Source organism: Hyla sarda, chromosome 7 (assembly GCF_029499605.1).
Source record: "Hyla sarda isolate aHylSar1 chromosome 7, aHylSar1.hap1, whole genome shotgun sequence".
NCBI classification, from domain to species: Eukaryota; Metazoa; Chordata; class Amphibia; order Anura; family Hylidae; genus Hyla; species Hyla sarda.
This window is the reverse complement of record NC_079195.1, coordinates 183,393,348-183,413,340: the sequence shown is the minus strand read 5'-3', so window position 1 is coordinate 183,413,340 and position 19,993 is coordinate 183,393,348. Positions and strand designations below refer to the sequence as shown.

The 19,993-nt window shown below is 44.5% G+C and overlaps 2 protein-coding genes across 9 annotated transcripts in view; one reads left to right on the top strand and one right to left on the bottom strand.

Annotated features, from left to right (window-relative positions):
• The window catches only part of STX3 (syntaxin 3), a 243,052-nt gene that overhangs the window by 61,148 nt on the left and 161,911 nt on the right, over window positions 1-19,993 (bottom strand). The window lies entirely within an intron of this gene.
• Window positions 16,772-19,993, top strand: part of LOC130282852 (pendrin-like) — a 158,217-nt gene continuing 154,995 nt past the window's right edge. Inside the window, exon 1 of the mRNA XM_056531706.1 lies at window positions 16,772-16,859. The gene's annotated coding sequence lies outside the window, so the exon portion shown is untranslated. The remainder of the gene's footprint in view (window positions 16,860-19,993) is intronic.

The following is a 19,993-nucleotide window of genomic DNA, read 5'->3' as shown; positions in this document are numbered from 1 at the left end:
GGGGGTTGTACTTTTTTCCCACACAAACTCCCCTCTTAAATACAGTCGTCCTCGACACCTAGTCCTGGAGGGTGGAGGACTGAAGTGGCTTTGGGGCCTAGTGACAGTTTCTGGGGCACTATGCTAAATGTCCTTCACAGGTCTGGTTATAGAACAAGGTATAAACAAGTCCATGTAGCACTTTAAATGTCCATTGGTTTGGTGGATTGGTAAACATGTGGGATTAACGAGCTTTGTAACTGCTCTAGGAACACATTTTAGACCATAGTATACACAAGTTGCAGGTTGGGCTGCCGAGGCTATCTACACAATGCTTTGGCTGCTGGGGCCCCTTCGGTTCTCAAAACTTCTCCCCAGAGTGCAACAAGTAGTGTGATACTACAGAACCATTTTACCTCTGGAAAATGTACTCTGCCTCTGCACATGTCTTACTTTTAGTATTAGAGGAACCCTCCGGCCAGTAGAGTACCCTGTGCACGAGGATAGAATAATGTTAAACAGATATATATACATTGGACATTTGTGGACTGGGACTACAAGTAATTTTACAGTCCTAACTTAAGTGTTTAATGTGGGGATCAAAAGTTTCGACACCCCAGGTAAACATTTGTATTAATGTGCATAAAGAAGCCAAGGAAAGATGGAAAAATCTCCAAAAGGCATCAAATTACAGATTAGACATTCTTATAATATGTCAACAAAAGTTAGATTTTATTTCCATCATTTACACTTTCGAAATAACAAAAAAAAAATGGCGTCTGCAAAAGTTTGGGCACCCTGCAGAGTTAATATTTTGTACTGTCCCCTTTGGCAAGTATCACAGCTTGTAAATGCTTTTTGTAGCCAGCCAAGAGTTTTCAATTCTTGTTTGAGGTATCTTTGCCCATTCTTCCTTACAAAAGTCTTCCAGTTCTTTGAGATTTCTGGGCTGTCTGTCACACACAGCTCTTTTAAGGTCTGACCATAGATTTTCAAGTATGTTGAGGTCAGGAGATTGTGAAGGCCATGGCAAAGCCTTCAGTTTACACCTCTTGATTTAATCCCCCATGGATTTTGAGGTGTGTTTAGGATCATTATCCATTTGTAGAAGCCATCCTCTCTTTAACTTCAGCTTTTTCACATATGGCAACAAGTTAGCATCCGAAATTTGCTGAAATTTTAATGAATCCATTTTTCCTTCTACTCGTGAGATGTTCCCTGTGCCACTGGCTGCAATACAACCCCAAAGCATGATTGATCCACCCCCATGCTTAACAGTTGGACAGAAGTTCTTTTCATTAAATTCTGTTCCCCTTCTTCTCCAAACGTACCTTTGCTCATTCCGGCCAAAAAATTCAATTTTAACCTCATCGGTCTACAGAACTTGTTTCCAAAATGCTTCAGGCTTATCTATACGTTCATTTGCAAAGTTCAAACGCTGATTTTTGTGGTGAGGACGTAGAAGAGGTTTTCTTCTGATGATTCTTCCATGAAGACCATATTTGTACAAGTATCTCTTTATAGTGGAATAGTGTGCCAAAACTCCAGTGTCTGCCAGATCTTTCTGGAGGGATTGTGCAGTCAAACATGGGTTTTGAATTGTTTTTCTCACAATCCTGCGAGCTGTTCTGTCTGATATTTTTCTTGGTCTTCCAGATCTTGCTTTAACTTCCACTGTTCCTGATGACTGCCATTTCTTAATTACATTCCGAACAGATATTGACATCTGAAAACATTTTGTTATCTTCTTATAGCCTTCTCCAGCTTTGTGAGCGTCAACTTTTTTCAGTTTCAGATTTCTAGACAGCTGCTTAGAAGAACCCATGGTGCTGATTGTTGGGGCAAGGTCAGATGAGTCTGGGCATTTAAAACCTTTGAGATTGACATCACCTGGTCTTCCCAGATGATGATTGAGAACAATCCATGACACTGGCAGGTCTCAGCTTTGCAAAGGGGGCAGTGCATGCTATAAATTCTGCAGGGTGCCCAAACTTTTGCAGATGCCATTTTTTTGTTTTCTGTTATTTTGAAAGTGTAAATGATGGAAATAAAATCTAACTTTTGTTGACATATTATAAGAATGTCTTATCTGTAATTTGATGCCTTTTGGAGATTTTTCCATCTTTCCTTGGCTTCTTTATGCACATTAATACAAATTTTTACCTGGGGTGCCCAAACTTTTGATCCCCACTGTACATATGAACTGAATATGTGTGCTACATGTGCTTGTACACTATATTGTGAGCTAATCTTTGTACCTTGCAGGAATACTTTGCGGGAATTCCTTTGGGATCTGCGCAACACCACTTCTGTAGAGTCTGAAACACCTTCGTCTTCGGGAGCTCTTGGAACCTCTGAAACGGCAGCTTGCTCTTCCTCAGCAAACTCGGGAGCTGGTATTAGTCCAGGACTAGTCGGATTCGGAGTCACTGGCAGCAGTGGTGGAGAGACTGGTGACCGGGTCGGCACTCTAGAGACGTTTAAGAGTAGTGATCCACCATGGTGAGAGCATAGGTGTACCCGGACCGGGTAGGAGACAACTTGACATGGTCTAGCGTGACCAACTGTTAGGCCTTTCACTCTGGATGGAATGGAGGGGTGCTCTTGCATTCCTGCGCACGTTCCTGGTGACTTTACAGACAGCACATTCACTGCACCATTTCTTAATGTTGCTCTGCATTCCGATCCAATAGAATCTTCGCCTGACAGTAGCTTCAGTCTTGTGGACTCCAAAGTGTCCGACTGATCATGGTATGCATTGAGGACCATCGCCGCATCTCTTCGGGAAACCAGTATCTGATTAAGTCGATCACCAGAAACCGGATCCAAAGAATTTCGGTACAACAGTCCTTTGTGCACAAACAGTCGCTTCCTCTGTCGCCACAGACATATCAGCTCGTAGGCACACTAGGCCCGATGTAGATGGGTTGGTACCTTTTTCGCCAGAAGGTAGTCCAACAGATCCCCATTCCACAGGTAGTCTTCCATTGTGGTTCTCCTTCGCCGTACCCTGTAAGAGAGCTGTGAGGGGTTCTGCAATCTGAGCGAATTGGTGAATGAAATGGCGGTAGTAGCCGGCAAATCCCAGGAAGCTCCTGACATTTTTCACTGTGCGCGGGGTTGACCAGTTCTTGACAACTTCCACCTTTTCAGGATTAGGCTGAACTCCCTCTGCACTGACAACATGACCCAAGTAGTGGAACTGAGGTTTGAGCAAGTGTTGGGTTGTAAGGTCAGCGACCTAATGTCTTGAACTAGTACTCTGCAGATTTCATCTTGCTTGTTGGCAAACTTCTGCTCCGCCTGTAGAACTTTCTAATGGTGCAGCGCCCACTGGTCTGAAGGGGACATATGGGTAAGAGAGGCATGCAAGGCATCTAACACTTCAGTGAAACAATTCTTCATAATGTTCATCCCTAATATAAACTCAGCAGACCCCTTATCTGTCCCATTAGTTACAATCACTCCCCGCCCGCTAAGTACATGCTCTCCAACTGAATGGTTGCCACCTGCACACTCAATGCATTCGCATCAAGAAGCCATCTCGGAGAAGTCACCCCCAAAGGTAAAAACATACTCTTGGCCGCATTAACTCTATAACCCGTGAAACTCCCCATATAGGATAAGAAGGTAAGAATTTTAGGGACAGCCTCTCTGGAATTTCTAAGGTAAAGAAGCACATCATCGGCAAACATGGATAAATTGACCTCCTGGGTGCCCACAGTTATGCCCCCGTCGACATCCGTAGAGATCAATTAACAGGCCATAGGCTCAAACAGTAAGGGTGATAAGGGGCAACCCTAGCGTGTGCCTTTCACTAATGTAAGGGGGTGGACAGGATTCCAGGCGTATGCCCCCTAGCTGTAAGACCATCATGGAGGCCATCTATGAAGGAGCAAAACCGTCCCGCAATCCCAAATTTGGACAGGACCAGTCTCAGCTAGTCCTAACACATTATCAAAAGCCTTTTCGGCATCTAAAGTGAGCAAAGCTGGTTGGGTGGCTGTCCGGGACTGGCCCCGAACACTATCCATCACTGCCAGTACCTTTCTAATATTTGTGGCCACTGAGCGGGTTTTCACGAATCCCACCTGATGGTCACCAACAAGAGAACATAGAAACCTGGCCAGGCGATCAGCCAGGATCTTGGTAAGCAACTTCATATCCTGGTTGATCAAAGAGATGGGGCGATAGGAACCCGGCTCCAAGGGGTCCTTGTCAGGTTTGGGGAGTACTTTTATGTAAGCCAATTTCGCAGCGTAATACTTCGTTAAAATATGCCGTTAAGGGGTCCCACCTGATCTATAAGGAGCTTCTAGAATTCGTCAGGATAGCCATCAGGTCCCGGTGCCTTTCCGTTCGCCAGGGAGCGTATACAATTAACTACTTCCTCCGAAGTTACATCTGCATTGAGTTCCTGACGCTGTTCATCAGATAGGGATGGTAATGATAATCCCTCCAAGAACCTCATTCCCTCATCAGTAGGAGTGGGAGGAGATGAATAAAGCACAGAGTAATAGGAGCCGAAGACATTGTTAATGGAATGTGGGTCGTGCATTCAGGGCCAGATTAAGAGTATCATGGGCCTGGTGCTGAAAGTATTTATATGTTCCCCTCACATATAATGCCCCATGTCCTGCCCCCTCAGGGGGCAATATATGTGAGGGGCACAGGACATGGGGCATTATATGTAAGGGGCACAGGACAGAGGGGCATTATAAGTAAGGGGCAATTGTCAGGGGGCATTATAGGTACATTATATGGGCACATGACAGGGGGGGGCCCTGTCATGTGCCCCTCACATATAATGGCCCCTGACATGTGCCCCTCACAAATAATGCCCCCTGTCCTGTGCCCATCACATATAATACCCCCTGTCCTGTGCCCCTCACATATAATGCCCCCCTGTCATGTACCCCTCATATATAATACCCCCTATTCTGTGCCCCTCACATATAATACCCCCTGTCCTGTGCCCCTCACATATAATGCCCCCCTGTCCTGTACCCCTCACATATAATGCCCCTGTCCTGTGCCCCTCACATATAATTTGCCCTTTTCTGTGCATGCACACCCCCCCCCCTCCCCCTGTACCATACGGTGCCCGAGCAACTCTCTCACACAGACAGACACACACGCATATAGACACACTTACCTGTCCTGCGCTGCACTTCTCCTCTCCGCTGGCGGCCTGACGAGTGACGTCACTGACGTACTGCGCCGGTCTGCGGAGGGACGTCACATGCGCAACGTCCCTCATCAGACTCGGGCCGGCCAACCGAAGACTGGGGGAGGAGGGCAGGGTAAGTGAAGTCTTCCAGTATTTAGCGCTGCTCACCTGAAGCAGGGTTAAATGCCTGAAGAAGTTACCTGCTCAGCGTCCGGAACTGCATGTCCCGGGCGTCGGGCAATACAAATTTCACATACCGCAAACTTTCGTTCCGCAGGCCACAAATGGCCCGCAGGCCGGGAGTTTAAGGCTTGATTGTCGCGGGCACCAGTCGGTCTGTGTGGGCCGTTTGTGCAGGCCACCGGGCCTATTTTATACCCCTCCACTAAAGTTGAGCTCGCCTTAGCGTAACCCTCCAAGGTTTTTCATTTAGCTGTGTTGCTATAAGACATAATATTACCCCAAAGCACAACTTTTGCTTTTTCCCAGTAATGGCAGAGATTGTCTACATTGGATGTGTTGTCTGTCTGGAATTCCAGCCACCACCTCTTGAGAAGGCCCAGGAAGGATTCATCTTTCCTTAGATAAGATGGAAACCGGACAGAATCAGAACCCTTGGGGCTCAGCGGTCTGTTAGTGCTGTTAACTGAGGCTGCTAAAGAGCGGAAGAAGGAAGAATTATCACCATTAGGAGCATAGAGATTATAAATGTGGTACGGGGTACCATTATGAACTAGTTGCAGATGTGAGAAGCATCCTTCATCATCTCTGTCATGTGAGAGTATATGGTGAGGGAAGGACTTATTAATCAACATTAACACTCCAGATTTGCCTTCTATCACTGGATTGCCCATTACCTTACCCACCAATAACTTCTGCATTCTCTGAAAATCCTGTTCCGTTAGATGAGTCTCCTGAAGGAGAACTATGTCTGGACGCAGGCGTTTCAGGAAACGCAGAATTTTCATGCGCTTCAGTGGAGAGCGCAGGCCATTAACATTTAACGTCACAATCTTACACATGTTGAAAGAAAACCCCTCTGAGAGTAAGGAGTAGGAGCAAAGGAGCAGACCAGACAAGGGGTAGATAAAAAAAAATGTCAAGGAGGAGGGGGTGGAATTGGTATAAGCAGAACATGGAAAGAAAGAATAGGAGGAGCCAGCCGAGGGGATCGGTTATTCAAAATGAGGTCTAGAACAAAAGCGGTCCATAGACCATGAGAGAGCCGTGGGGGGAGGAGAAAGAAAGACCAAAACATAAAAGCCAACAGAGGTAACCAAAAATAGAACAGTAACAGAAACATTAAAACCCCTAGATAGACCGATCCCCAGAATAGAATAAGGGCGGTCGTGAATTGGGTGATGGACTCCACTTTTTTCAGGCATGTGGGTAGCCAGAACTCCCACCCCAGACCCCCTACAAGGCATGTCCAACAGGCCAGGGTTAAGTGCAGTAACAGAGATAAAAAAAAAATAAAAAAAAAAGGGGGTGGTTGGGTCGTCAGAGGGAAACATACAATAATAAGAGCAGAAAAGCAAAAGGTGTGAAAGGAACCCTGTTCCTGAGAGCCGCTGGGAGACTGCTGGCAAAGAAAAAGCAGCCGGTCCCCACCCACCCTGACTTGTTTGAGGAAGCTGGACCAGTGATATAGAGGGACATGAGAGCTATGCTGTGTGGCGTTCGAAATGAAATCGGCAATCGCATTGTTGAAGAAAAGAAAGTAACAACATTAGGTTAAATTGTACACAAAAACAGTGCATCAGTATAGCAGCAGAACAGTAAAGGGTCATTATACTCAACAGCAGATGACAGTAATCCTGCCCCTGGATATTAAGAACATAGTAGTAAATAACTGCATGAAAATTCTACAGCAACTGAAACCACCTATAAACGGTAAATGATAAATCCTCCCTGTAACTGAGATGAAGGAAGACAGGTAGAAAAAGCCAAAACGATAGTCTGGAGAGGATGATCAGCTGCTTCTGCTATGCCTTCCCATTGACTTGCACCGTTTCCTGGAGTCACCAGGAGATCTCATACAGCTGCTTCTGTGTTGTGAAGAGAGATGAGATGTGTCACCCCGGTCTCTGGGTGGTAGAGAGTGATGAGAGGGAGAGCGGGTAAGGCGAGATGAGTCTCTCAGGAGTTCCTGCAGGGCAGCCTCCGCCACGGCCGGAGTCTGATAGGAAGAGGAGGATCCATCCGGACGAACACTTTCAAAGTAGCTGGACACTGGAGCTGTTAATGTTTCTTCGCTTTGAACAGTTCAGTGCAGACTTTACCATAAGCCCTCCGCCGCTTAGCAACATCAGCAGAGAAGTCCTTGAAGATCAACAGCTTCTTGTTGCGGAAAGTAAGCGGGGAAGAGCACTTTCTATAAACCCTCAGGAGTTCCACTTTGTCATTGTAATCCAATAATTTGAAGATAACTTGTCAGGGGCAGGCGTCTTCAGACTGCCGAGAATGAGAAGGTGACGTCTGTGGCCGTCCCACTCGATGGGCCCTCTTCACCCTGCATTTGTGCTTGAGTCCCAGAGCTTTGGGCAGATCACTTTCACTAAAGTCCTGGAGATCAGAAGGAAGGCAGGAGAGGCAGAGGGCACACTTTAGCCAGGGGGAGGTATAGTGGAGGGATCCTGCATCCTCACTACATATATAGGGTACACGTGACCTAGGTTGGGGAAGAGACTGACCGGTCTTCTCTGTAGCGTGGCTGTAGCAGGTCAAGGCAGGGTGGTCGACCCTTATAGGTCCCAGGGCTGCTTTAGTCCTGAGTGCTGGTGCAGTCCCCTGCAGCTGCACTGCTATATACCTGAATGGTGCGAAAGGGCGCACAGGAACTTTCTCTGCCTCGCTCTGCTGGCCAGGAAAAGTTGGCAGCCCCGTCCTGCAGGCTGCACGGGCTCAGCTAGAGATCAGCTGGGTGGGCAGTTAAGAAACCCTCCGTGTGCTCTCTGGGCTATTCAACGCTTTCTTGGGTTTGCCAATTATTATAGTCAGTTCATCCCACATTTTTCTTTGTTGGTTGCCCTGCTTGTGGCTCTTAGTAAAAAGAACTGTAACCCCAAGTCTTGGCCTCCTGAGGCCGAAGAGGCCTTCACTCGCTTAAAGTCTGCATTTGTCTCTGCTTCTCTCAAGACCAGATCCAGAGAAACCCTTCTCTTTGGAGGTAGACGCTTCATCCATGGGTGTAGGAGCTATTTTAACTTAGAAAACCTTCAAGGGCAAGATTGTAACCTGTGGCTTCTTCTCCAAGACTTTCTCGCCTGCTAAGAGGAACTATTCTATTGGAGATCGGGAACTCCTTGCTATTAAGCTTTCCTTGGAAGAGTGGAGACATTTATTAGAAGGATCTTCTCACCCGGTCAGCATCTATTCAGACCATAAGAATCTCCTATATCTCCAGTCTGCTCATGACTAAACCCTTGGCAGGCTAGACTGGTGGCCACACCTTGAACGCGATGTCACAGATTTTGTTCGTTCCTGTGTTACCTGTGCCTGCGATAAAACTCCACAACAGAAACCAGTGGGTCTCTTACAACCTTTGCCCTGGAAACTCCTTGGTCTCACATAGCTATGAACTTAATTACAGATCTTCCATCTTCCTGTAATAATGGTGTCAGGTGGTGTCAGGTGGTGGTGGTCGATCGATTCTCTAAGATGGCTCATTTCATTCCTTTACCAGGTCTTCCATCTGCTCCACAGCTGGCAAAACATTTTCTTCAACATATTTTTCGCCTCCATGGCCTTCCGATTTACATCGTGAAGTACAATTCGTTTCAAAGTTCTGGCGTGCTCTCTGTTTCAGTCTTAACATCAAGCTGGACTTTTCCTCTGTGGAGAGAGTGAACCAGATCCTTTGAGACTATCTTCGTCATTTTGTCCCGTCTCAACAGGATGATTGGGTTGATCTTTTGCCTTGGTTTTTTTACAATCACAAAGACATCCACAAAGACATCTCCATTTTTTGTGGTCTATGGACATCTTCCTCATATTCCTCTTCCAGACTCTTCTGGAGTGCCAGCTGTTGATGATCAAATATGGGATCTTATGTCCATCTGGCAGGAGACCCGCTCTTTGATTCGCGCCTCTTCCCGTATGAAATCCCAAGCTGATAAGAAGAGAAGACCTCCTCCAACTTTCTCTCCTAGTGACAAGGTCTGGGTCTCCTCTAACTATTTTCATTTTAGGGTTCCCAGTTACAAGTTGGGTCCTTGATTCCTGGGACTGTTTGAGGTTTTGCACAGAATCAATCCTGTGTCTTACAAGCTCTGTATGTCTGCCTCCTTACGTATCCAGAATTCTTTTCATGTCTCCCTCCTCAAACCAGTTGTCTTTAATCTTTTGTCGACTAAAACCGTAAGGAGGAAACAATTTTTTTTAGTTGACTAGAAGGGGTTTGGTCTTGAGGAGAGGTCATGGGAGCCATAGGAGAATAATCTGGACTGTGATTTGCTATGAAATTTATTAAGACCCAAAAAGAGGGGGAGATTAAAAGGGGGGGGTACTGTTGCGGCGAGTGCTCCGGCCACTCACTCTTTGCCATGACCTTCCTCTGGCAGGTCCGGGATTCGCATCACAGGACGCGCCTGCATGCAAATCTTGAGCTGTCACTTACCCCTGGCACCTGCTGGCCTCTCCGCTGGTTCTGTTCCCTTGTGAACGTGGCTCCGACTCCTGGGGCACCCGTGCACCAGTACTCTGTCATTTAAAGGGCCACTACGCCCTTAATTGTTTTTCACCTGTACTGACTCTATAAGTGTCAGCACTTCCTATTTCCTGTGCCGGATCTTTATGCACCCTGTGCCCAAGAGAAAACGTTACTGTGTATAGCCTAACCTGTGTTCTGACCTTCCGATCCGTGACCTTGCCCCTGTGCCACCTGCTTGTTGACCTCCTGTTACGTTTCCTGACCACGCATCTGTTCCACCTGTCCTGACCTTTTGCAAGTCCTGATGAGTTGCCTCATCCTTTCAGTGCTACGTTTCATGTCAGCAGCCTGTGTGGATGAGTCGTACCAGGGGTAGCGACCTGGGTGCTGCCTGCCGCAGCAAGTCCATCCCGCTTTGTGGCGAGCACTGGTGTACACCAGCAGCACCTTAGACTCCGCTCCCTGGTACGGCCCACGTCATCTTCCACACAGGTACAGAGGATCCACTACCTCCATGAGTGTTACAACTCCATTACATAAAATGTTCCTCCATACATAGAATATCACTAATATTTGCCATAAATTACTGACTGCTAGAGATTCAACCACTCGGACCCGCCATGATCACTAGAACTAATGTCTTCTTTGGAATGTACCATGCACTGCATAATTATTGTACAGCTGTTATTGCAACTTAAGACTTTGTGCAGAGAAAATGCCAAAAGGGCTGAGACCTTTTCATCCTAGTAATTGGGAGGGTTCCTCATTATCACTGAATAAAGGTTTATCTACTGGTATGCTATTCCTTTCTGTTTAAGAAAAAAAAAAAACTTCAACACAGCCATTTAATAATTATAAATAGCACCTATCGGAGGTGTCCTCACTTACACTGGGAAATATCCTCTAAATGTCTACCTGGACATTTGGCTTCTGGCTTTTATCACAGTAATAATGGTTTATAATCCCAGTCTAAGGGAATGTTACTGTACAGCAATAGAGCTGTTTGTAAGTGCGTATCTGTCCAGTCGAGGGTCATATGTGGCCCTGCCCTTTGTGGCAGGATACACTAAAGTGTCTTAGGCTTCAGTGTGGAATGGAATTAACAAATATTTCCATGCAGTGGGAGCTGAACGAGGCTTATTTATTAACATGGTTAAACTATAACAATGCTGGGAGATGGGAATGCCAGTTCAGCTGTTATAAACAGGCTTTGGCCCCGGGTCAAAGGGGGCATGGATGATGTATTATAAATTACCATTCAACCTTTTGTCGTATGCCCATTGAACAATTAAAGGTGTAAGCTGGCATTTTATGTACTTTGTTTTTTTAATGTGGTCAGGCTGGGATAACTAAATAAAATAAAAACCTTTACTTTCCTGCCCGCAGGCCCTCTAAAAAATGGTAAAATTCTTGAAACTTGGTTTAAAAAACTCAAGTGAATGTGAGCCTGCTTTATTATGTCCCTTTGGCCTCATATTAATACCCCCTGCGAATGACTCCTCAGTCCTCACTCACACCCCCTAAACCTGATTTATGCCCCTTGGCCTCCTCCTGTTCACATTCCCCTGAGCCTGATCCATGCCCCCTTGGCCTCCATTTCAAATCCACCTGAGCCTGATCCATGCCCCCTTGGCCTCCTCCTTTTCACATCCACCTGAGCCTAGCATTCACTGTCCCTTTTTGAAATAAAGTTCATGGCCATATGACTATTCAGGAAAATGTACAGAAGGTCTACCAAATAGTTTGATCCCAGTAACTGAAAGTGAAGCAACAAAGTAAAAACAACATTGGGATCTGGCACCCAATGCTACAAGCAGTTTAACAAACTTGATTTAGTCTTTCTTGTGGGCCCATGAGGCTACACATTACTACTTCCGACAAATCCAGACGCAGTTGTGTATCGCCAGTGAAGTGGCTTTACTGCTAAGCAGTCCTGCCTGATAGAAATATAAGTTCACAAAATTATACTACGTGTCCATAATGTAGTATATACTGACACTTGGGTAACGCCACGCTCCAATGTGCAGATCAGTCTCTGTCGACTCCTTAAGGGGATTTTCCATAGCCTACACGCTAGGAAAGATTTACATGATAAATAAACAGCCTCTTGTGCTTTAGCCAAACAGACTGGTCTATCCAATGCACCTTGAGAACATGCACACTGAGGGATTAAAGGGGTATTCTGGCTTTATACATCTTATCCCCTAGGATAGGGGATAAGATGTATTATCGCAGGGGTCCCACCGCTGGGGACTCCCGCAATCTCGTTGCAGCCCCTGTCATTCTGTGCCATGCACTGCCTCCTACATGGGGACGTGACCCCACGCCCCCTAGTGCCGTCACGCCACGCCCCTCCATTCATGTCTATGGGAGGGGTCGTGACACCTGACTCTGTTTGCCAGGGCCACAGTGCCCACACATATACAGTTATCAGAGCCAGAAGCAGATGGTATCATACATTTTGCAGTGGCCCTGCTTACAATGGCCCAGATTTACTATTTGCGACACTTTGCTTCTTTTTTTTTTACAAAACCGATTTATTTTTGAAAACTATTAAAAACTACCAATTAATCTGTAATTTTTTTTTTCCAGACCCTCCTTCCCAGAGCCTGGAGGCTAAACAGAAGACCTTAGGGTCCTCGTGTATGGCTCGGCCCTGCACTGTAAATGAGTGCTGATCCTGTAACCAGGTAGGGAGGCCCTTGTGTGGCCCTTTACTGCAATCAGCCATTGGCCGCACATCCCTTATTTCTTGGTAGATATGCAGCCAACGTACTATGGTTGTCCAACTGTTCAAAACTACCTGATCAGCCAACAAATAAGCAATTTGCCCATTTGTCAGCTGATCACTGGCCCTATAACAGAGGACAGTATTGTCCTGTCATGCAGTTAATTGTCCTATGTGATAGGGCCCTTAGTGGAACATATGTGATCAATACTCTTCTTTGAAAAACCTCTTTGGGGTTGAAACGTTTCCCATTATCATACATTAATATACAGTATTTTTCAGCTTCACTATTTTAGAGTGCATCCTAAACAAAATAGACCCAAGAGGCTCAAATGATTGGCAAAAGTGTAATGTCTAAAATAGCACTGTCTTATACATGACCTTATGGGGGCCCTTCTTTTGAGTCCACCAGAGCATTATATCATACTCTGACCTTGAAGGTGGCAGTATTATAGCAATACTTAGCAGGTCAGTATGCAAATATGATAATTTTTTTAAATTAAGAAATATAACTGTATATTCTCTTACACACTTTTTCATAGGATAACAATTGAAATGAATAAAATATGTAATTGATAAATCAGTCTTTATAAAGTACGAATGTTCCATGAAACTAGGAATGAATACTATGCCAATAATGTGGATATCAGTCATGAGTGAATTGCCCTTTAGTCTGTCACAACTCCAGTGTGATGATATTATAATGTCCGGTCATAGTTACACAATAACATTGCATTAAGCAAAAGTTCCTGATTCAGCTTCCAATTTCCTGTTATGAAGTCGCTTCCTGGACTCCGGTCACCATTTGGCCAAATGTCTTTCTGTTCAGATAAGCAGATTAGCCAAGGAAACGTACAAGAGCTCCATTTCCTGAAGTGACTGGGTACGTGTCAGCCCAGATGCTGAGTGACGCTCATGTTAGCCTGAATGTCACCTTGAATAGTAAGTATAAGTACACCAACAAGAGTATGAACACCAACAAAAAATATACTTGACCCCTTAAGGACATAGTATACAAAAAAAGAGGATAGCAGCATCACATATTGGTCAAAAAATTGAGGCTCTTAGCTCACTTTTTGATCAAAATGTGTCCCCCATCCACCACGGGGAGGTGGCCTCATTTAGGATGGGACCCTAGCACAAATTCTGAGCCTAACGCTCAACTATCAACTCACCTCTGCTGGGCATATAGCCTCTGACTGGGTGACATGCTGGATCCATTTAAAACTCCACCTGTGAAAAAGGGGGATGGGTGCACAGCTAAAGAGGGTGCCATTTCCCCCTGAATTGTACATACAAGAAAAAAGAAAGATAGCCAGCACAACAGCCTAATACACGGGACATGCGTTGTAAATGTACAGCGCTGCATAACGCACAGTACCGTACATTTACGGCACCGCTGTGACACGATCGCAGGAGCTGCGCTCGCTTAATTCCCAGTGGGTCCCGGCAGCTGTCAGCAGCCGCGGACCCGCCTGTAATGGCGGACTTCAGTGATTGCGCTGTAATGGCAGACTTCAATACAGATCACGGCATCTGCGGCAGTGCGGCACTTATAATGGCTGATCTGATCGCCCGCGGCACTGACGCGGGGATCAGATCAGCCATGATGGCGGACGGAGGTCCCCTCACCTGCCTCCGTCCATTTCCCGGCATCTTCTGCACTGATCTGCCTTCCAGCTGACCAGAGCAGAAGATCGCCAATAATACTGATCAGTGCTATGCCCTATGCATAGCACTGGAGAGTATTAGAAATCTAATGATTGCTATAAATAGTCCCCGATGGGGACTAAAAAAAAAGTGTAAAATAAATGTAAAAAAAGTTTTTAAAAAATTGAAATTTTTTTTGAAAAAGTCCCCCCCAAGAAAGTTTTAAATCATCCCTTTTCCCCATATTAATACAAAAAAGCATAAAAAAAAGATAAATAATAAACATATTTGGTATTGTTGCGTGTGTAAATGTCCAAACTATAAAAATATAATGTTAATGATCCCCTACGGCGAACGGCGTAAACATAAAAAAAATTAAATAAAAAAAAATTTCTACTTTTTATCACACCAAACTGCAAATTTTTTTTATAAAAAGTGATCAAAAAGTCACATATACGCAAACATGGTACCAAAACAAACTACAGATCATGGCGCAAAAAAAATGAGCAATCACATATCCCTGAATACGGAAAAATAATAAGTTGGAGGTGGTCAAAATAGGGCAATTTTAAACATACTGATTTTGTAAAAAAAAAGTTAGAGATTTTTTAAAAGCAGTACAATAATAGAAATGTATGTAACCATCGGTATCATTTTAATCGTATTGACCCAGAGAATAAAGAAAACATGTAATTTTTACCGTAAAGTCTACAGTGCGAAAACAAAACCCCCCAAATTAGCAAAATTATGATTTTTGTTTAAATTTCCTTTCATTTTAGGGTAAAATGAGTTATGTCATTACAAAGTACAACTGGTCACACAAAAAACAAGCCTTCATTTGGGTCTGGGAATGGAAAAAAAGTTATGAATTTTAGAAGGCGAGGAGGAAAAAACAAAAACGCAAAAATAAAATTGGCTGTGTCCTTAACTACCTTAAGGTTTCAGCCCATTTGGGCCTTAAGGATGCAGACAGTTTTATTTTTAAGTTTTTGTTTCTTCCTCCTCGCCTTCAAAAAATCATAACTCATATTTTCATCCACAGACTAGAATGAGGGCTTGTTTTTTGCGCGACCAGTTGTCCGTTGTCATGCAATCACTCACTTTACCATAAAATGTATGGTGCAACCAAAAAAATACTATTTGTGTGGGGAAATTAAAAAGAAAACCACAATTTTGCAAATTGTGGAAGGTTTTGTTTTCACGCCGTACAATTTATGGTAAAAATGACATGTGCTCTTTATTCTTTGGGTCAATACGATTAAAATGATACCAGGAAAATATACTTTTCTATTACTGTTGCGATAAAAAAAAATCGTAAACTTTATAACCAAATTAGTACGTTTAAAATCCCCCTATTTTGAAGACCTATAACTTTTTCATTTTTCCGTATAAGCAGCGGTATGAGGGCTCATTTTTTTGCGCCGTGATCTGTACTTTTTATTGATACCATATTTGCTCATATAAAACTTTTAATACTTTTTTAATGAATTTTTTTAAATAAAATGTTATTTAAAAAAAAGCAGCTATTTTGGACTTTTTTTATTTTAATTTTTTTTACGTTCACGCCGTTCACCGTAAGGTATCCTTAATATTTTATTTTAATAGTTGGGATTTTTACACATGCGGCGATTCCAAATATGTATATAAAATATTTGTTTTACACTTTTTTGGGGTGACATAGGGAAAATGAGACAATTTACGTTTTTATTGGGGGAGGGGGGTTTTCATATTTTTTTTACTTTTTTATTTTTACTTTTTTTTTACTTTTTTTTTTTTTTTACACTTAAATAGTCCCCATAGGGGACTATTTATAGCAATCATTTGATTGCTAATACTGTTCAGTGCTATGCATAGGACATAGCACTGATCATTATTATTGGTCATCTTCTGCTCTGGTCTGCTCGATCGCAGACCTGAGCAGAAGACCCGTGGAAGGTAGTGGAGGCAGGTGAGGGGACCAACGTCTGCCGTTCCGGATGATCGGATCGCCACGGCAGCGCTGCTTCCATTTTAGTGACCGCGATGCTTCAGATGCCGTGATCTGTATTGATCACGGCATCTGAGGGGTTAATGGCAGACATCCACGCGATCGTGGATGTCCGCCATTACCGGTGGGTCCCTGGCTGCTATCAGCAGCCGGGACCTGCTGCGCCTGATCCGAGCATCGCTCCGATGCTCGCTGTTATGAATAGGACGTAAATGTATGTCCTGGTGCGTTAAGTACCAGCTTACCAGGACATACATTTACGTCCAGCGTCGTTAAAGGGTTAAGGTGAAAATGGGCTGAGTCCTTAAGGGGTTAAAGAGTACCTATCATATCCCACACAAAAAATCCTGATCATGTACATATTTTTTATGTGTCTAGCACATATATTCCTTTCACAAATACATTCTATCTGTTAATCACTTGGTTTCTCATCCTGTGCTTTGGAGGGGGCGCGTCCTCACTCTGTATGACAAATTTTTCTCCCTGAGTCTGCTGTGCTGTGCTGGTCTCTTCATCCAGTCACTGCAGGCTGCTCTGTAACTCTTTCCTCTTTGTTTTCAGACAGGAGTCTAATAGGACAAGAGGAAACACAGAGGAGAGCTAGTCCTGCCCTCACTTACTGGAATTTGTCCCATCCTGTGTCTCAGCTAGGACAAAGATGATGCTGCAGCCAGATAGGATTATGCTCTGGATGGTATGGAGACTCCTAGTGGAATTTTTTTTATAAGCCATTATTTTATAAGCCATGATTTTTATAAAAAAGGAAATAAAATGTTCTTATGAAGTATATTAGAAATATTAATGTTTTGCCAATATGTACAACATATAAAAAGTTTTTATATCTGGCAGTGTCCACTTAAAGTGTTAGTCATTAAAAGCAACTTGTCTAGCTGGGGAAGTGGTCGGCCGAGAAATCCGTCCATAGACTTCTAGGCTTGCACCAAAAATTGCAACTTTTTATGTAATCAGACCTCCCTCTATGTTTTGATTACATAGTGGGGGAGATTTATTAAAACCTTTCCAGGGGAAAAGATGTTGAGTTGCCCGTAGCAACCAATCAGATCGCTTCTTTCATTTTTGAAAAGGCCTCTGAAAAATGAAAGAAGCAATCTAATTGGTTGCTATGGGCAACTCAGCAACTTTTCCTCTGGACAGATTTTCATAAATCTCCCCCAGTATCTTAATTTTTATGCTTCCAGTTTTTGGCTTCTGTTCTGTTTCTTGTCTTCCTAATACTGACCTTGGGCTATCTTGGCCTACCCATCTATTTTACATCTCTTCTTACATCTGCCACTGATCAATGACTTTTTCAGGGACTATGGACTGAGTATAATGTGATTCAGCCGGTTTTCCCTGTGGGAAGCGGTGAGAAGCCATTTGCCTACCAACAGCGCCTCAAATGGTTGTGCAACAAAATATTAAGTTCAGATACCATAATTTCTGTCCAGATTAGTTTTATTTTTTTGTGTTTTTTTTTTATAATTCAGTTGAATCACAATTCAGAAGTAATGTCTGATTTTTATTAGTTAATTTTCAGTAAAAATGTATTCATTTTGTCAGTTTCAAGTTATTTCAGGGAGCATTGCGGGTTTTCTGTCTTTAACAGAACGGTACCCACAAGGGGAGGTCACAGGAGTCTGAAGAGTGACAGGTGAACTGAGAAGAAACAGTGTGTGGCAGGGTTATATTCAGGGAGGCAGTGTGTGGCAGTATTATATTCAGGTGTGCAGTGTGTTGCAGGGTTAAATTCAGGGAGGCAGTGTGTGGCAGTATTATATTCAGGGCATAGTGGTGTGTAGCAGTATTATATTAAGGGGCACAGTATGTGGCAGTATTATATGTAGTGGTGCAGTGTGTGGATCTATTGTTTTTAGGGACAACAGTGTCAGCTACTATGAGGAGCTTATCTTTCTATAGAGCATAAAGATGTCTGGGCATTAAAGGGGTACTCCACTGCAAAAATGTTCCGAACGCTGAGTGTCTTCTCCAGACTGCAGGTATCTTGGCTCACTCCTCATGCGATCCTGCTCCAGATGTCTCAGGTGTGAAGGTGTCTTCTCCAGACTGCAGGTATCTTGGTCCACTCCTCATAAGATCCTGCTCTAGATGTCTCAGGTGTGAAGGTATCTTCTCCAGACTGCAGGTATCTTGGCTCCACAACTCATAAGATACTGCTCCAGATGTCTTCTCCAGACTGCAGGTATCTTGGCCCATTCCTCATAAGATACTGTTCCATCTGTCTCAGTTGTCAAGGTGTCTTCTCTAGACTGCAGGTATCTTGGCCCACTCCTCATAAGATCCTGCTCCAGATGTCTCAGGTGTGAAGGTGTCTTCTCCAGACTGCAGGTATCTTGGCCCATTCCTCATAAGATACTGCTCCATCTGTCTCAGGTGTGAAGTTGTCTTCTCTAGACTGCAGGTATCTTGGCCCACTCCTCATAAGATCCTGCTCCAGATGTCTCAGGTGAGAAGGTGGCTTCTCCAGACTGAAGGTATCTTGGCCCATTCCTCATAAGATACTGCTCCAGCTTTCTCAGGTGTGAAGGTGTCTTCTTCAAACTACAGGTATCATGGCCCATTCCTCGTAAGAGCCTGCTCCAGATGTCTCAGGTGTGAAGGTATCTTCTCCAGACTGCAAGTGTCTTGGCTACACTCCTCATAAGATACTGCTCCAGATGTCTCAGGTGTGAAGGTGTCTTCTCCAGACTGCAGGTATCTTGGCCCACTCCTCATAAGACCCTGCTCCAGCTGTCTCAGGTGTGAAGGAGTCTTCTCCAGACTGCAGGTATCTTGGCCCAATCCTCATAAGATCCTGCTCCAGATGTCTCAGGTGTGAAGGTGTCTTCTCTAGACTGCAGGTATCTTGGCCCAATCCTCATAAGATACTGCTCCAGCTGTCTCAGGTGTGAAGGTGTCTTCTCTAGACTGCAGGTATCTTGGTCCACTCCTCATGAGATCCTGCTCCAGATGTCTCAGGTGTGAAGGTATCTTCTCCAGACTGCAGGTATCTTGGCCCATTCCTCATAAGATACTTCTCCATCTGTCTCAGGTGTGAAGGTGTCTTCTCTAGACTGCAGGTATCTTGGCCCACTCCTCATAAGATACTGCTCCAGATGTCTCAGGAGAGAAGTTGTCTTCTCCAGACTGCAGGTATCTTGGCCCACTCCTCATGAGATCCTGCTCCAGATGTCTCAGGTGTGAAGGTGTCTTCTCCAGACTGCAGGTATATTGGTCCACTCCTCATGAGATCCTGCTCCAGATGTCTCAGGTGTGAAGGTGGCTTCTCCAGACTGCAGGTATCTTGGCCCATTCCTCATAAGATACTGCTCCAGCTTTCTCAGGTGTGAAGGCGTCTTCTTCAGACTACAGGTATCTTGGCCCATTCCTCATAAGATCCTGCTCCTGATGTCTCAAGTGTGAAGGTATCTTCTCCAGACTGCAAGTGTCTTGGCTACACTCCTCATAAGATACTGCTCCAGATGTCTCAGGTGTGAAGGTGTCTTCTCCAGACTGCAGGTATCTTGGCCCACTCCTCATAAGACCCTGCTCCAGCTGTCTCAGGTGTGAAGGTGTCTTCTTCAGACTGCAGGTATCTTGGCCCAATCCTCATAAAATCCTGCTCCAGATGTCTCAGGTGTGAAGGTGTCTTCTCTAGACTGCAGGTATCTTGGCCCAATCCTCATAAGATACTGCTCCAGCTGTCTCAGGTGTGAAGTTGTCTTCTCTAGACTGCATGTATCTTGGTCCACTCCTCATGAGATCCTGCTCCAGATGTCTCAGGTGTGAAGGTATCTTCTCCAGACTGCAGGTATCTTGGCCCATTCCTCA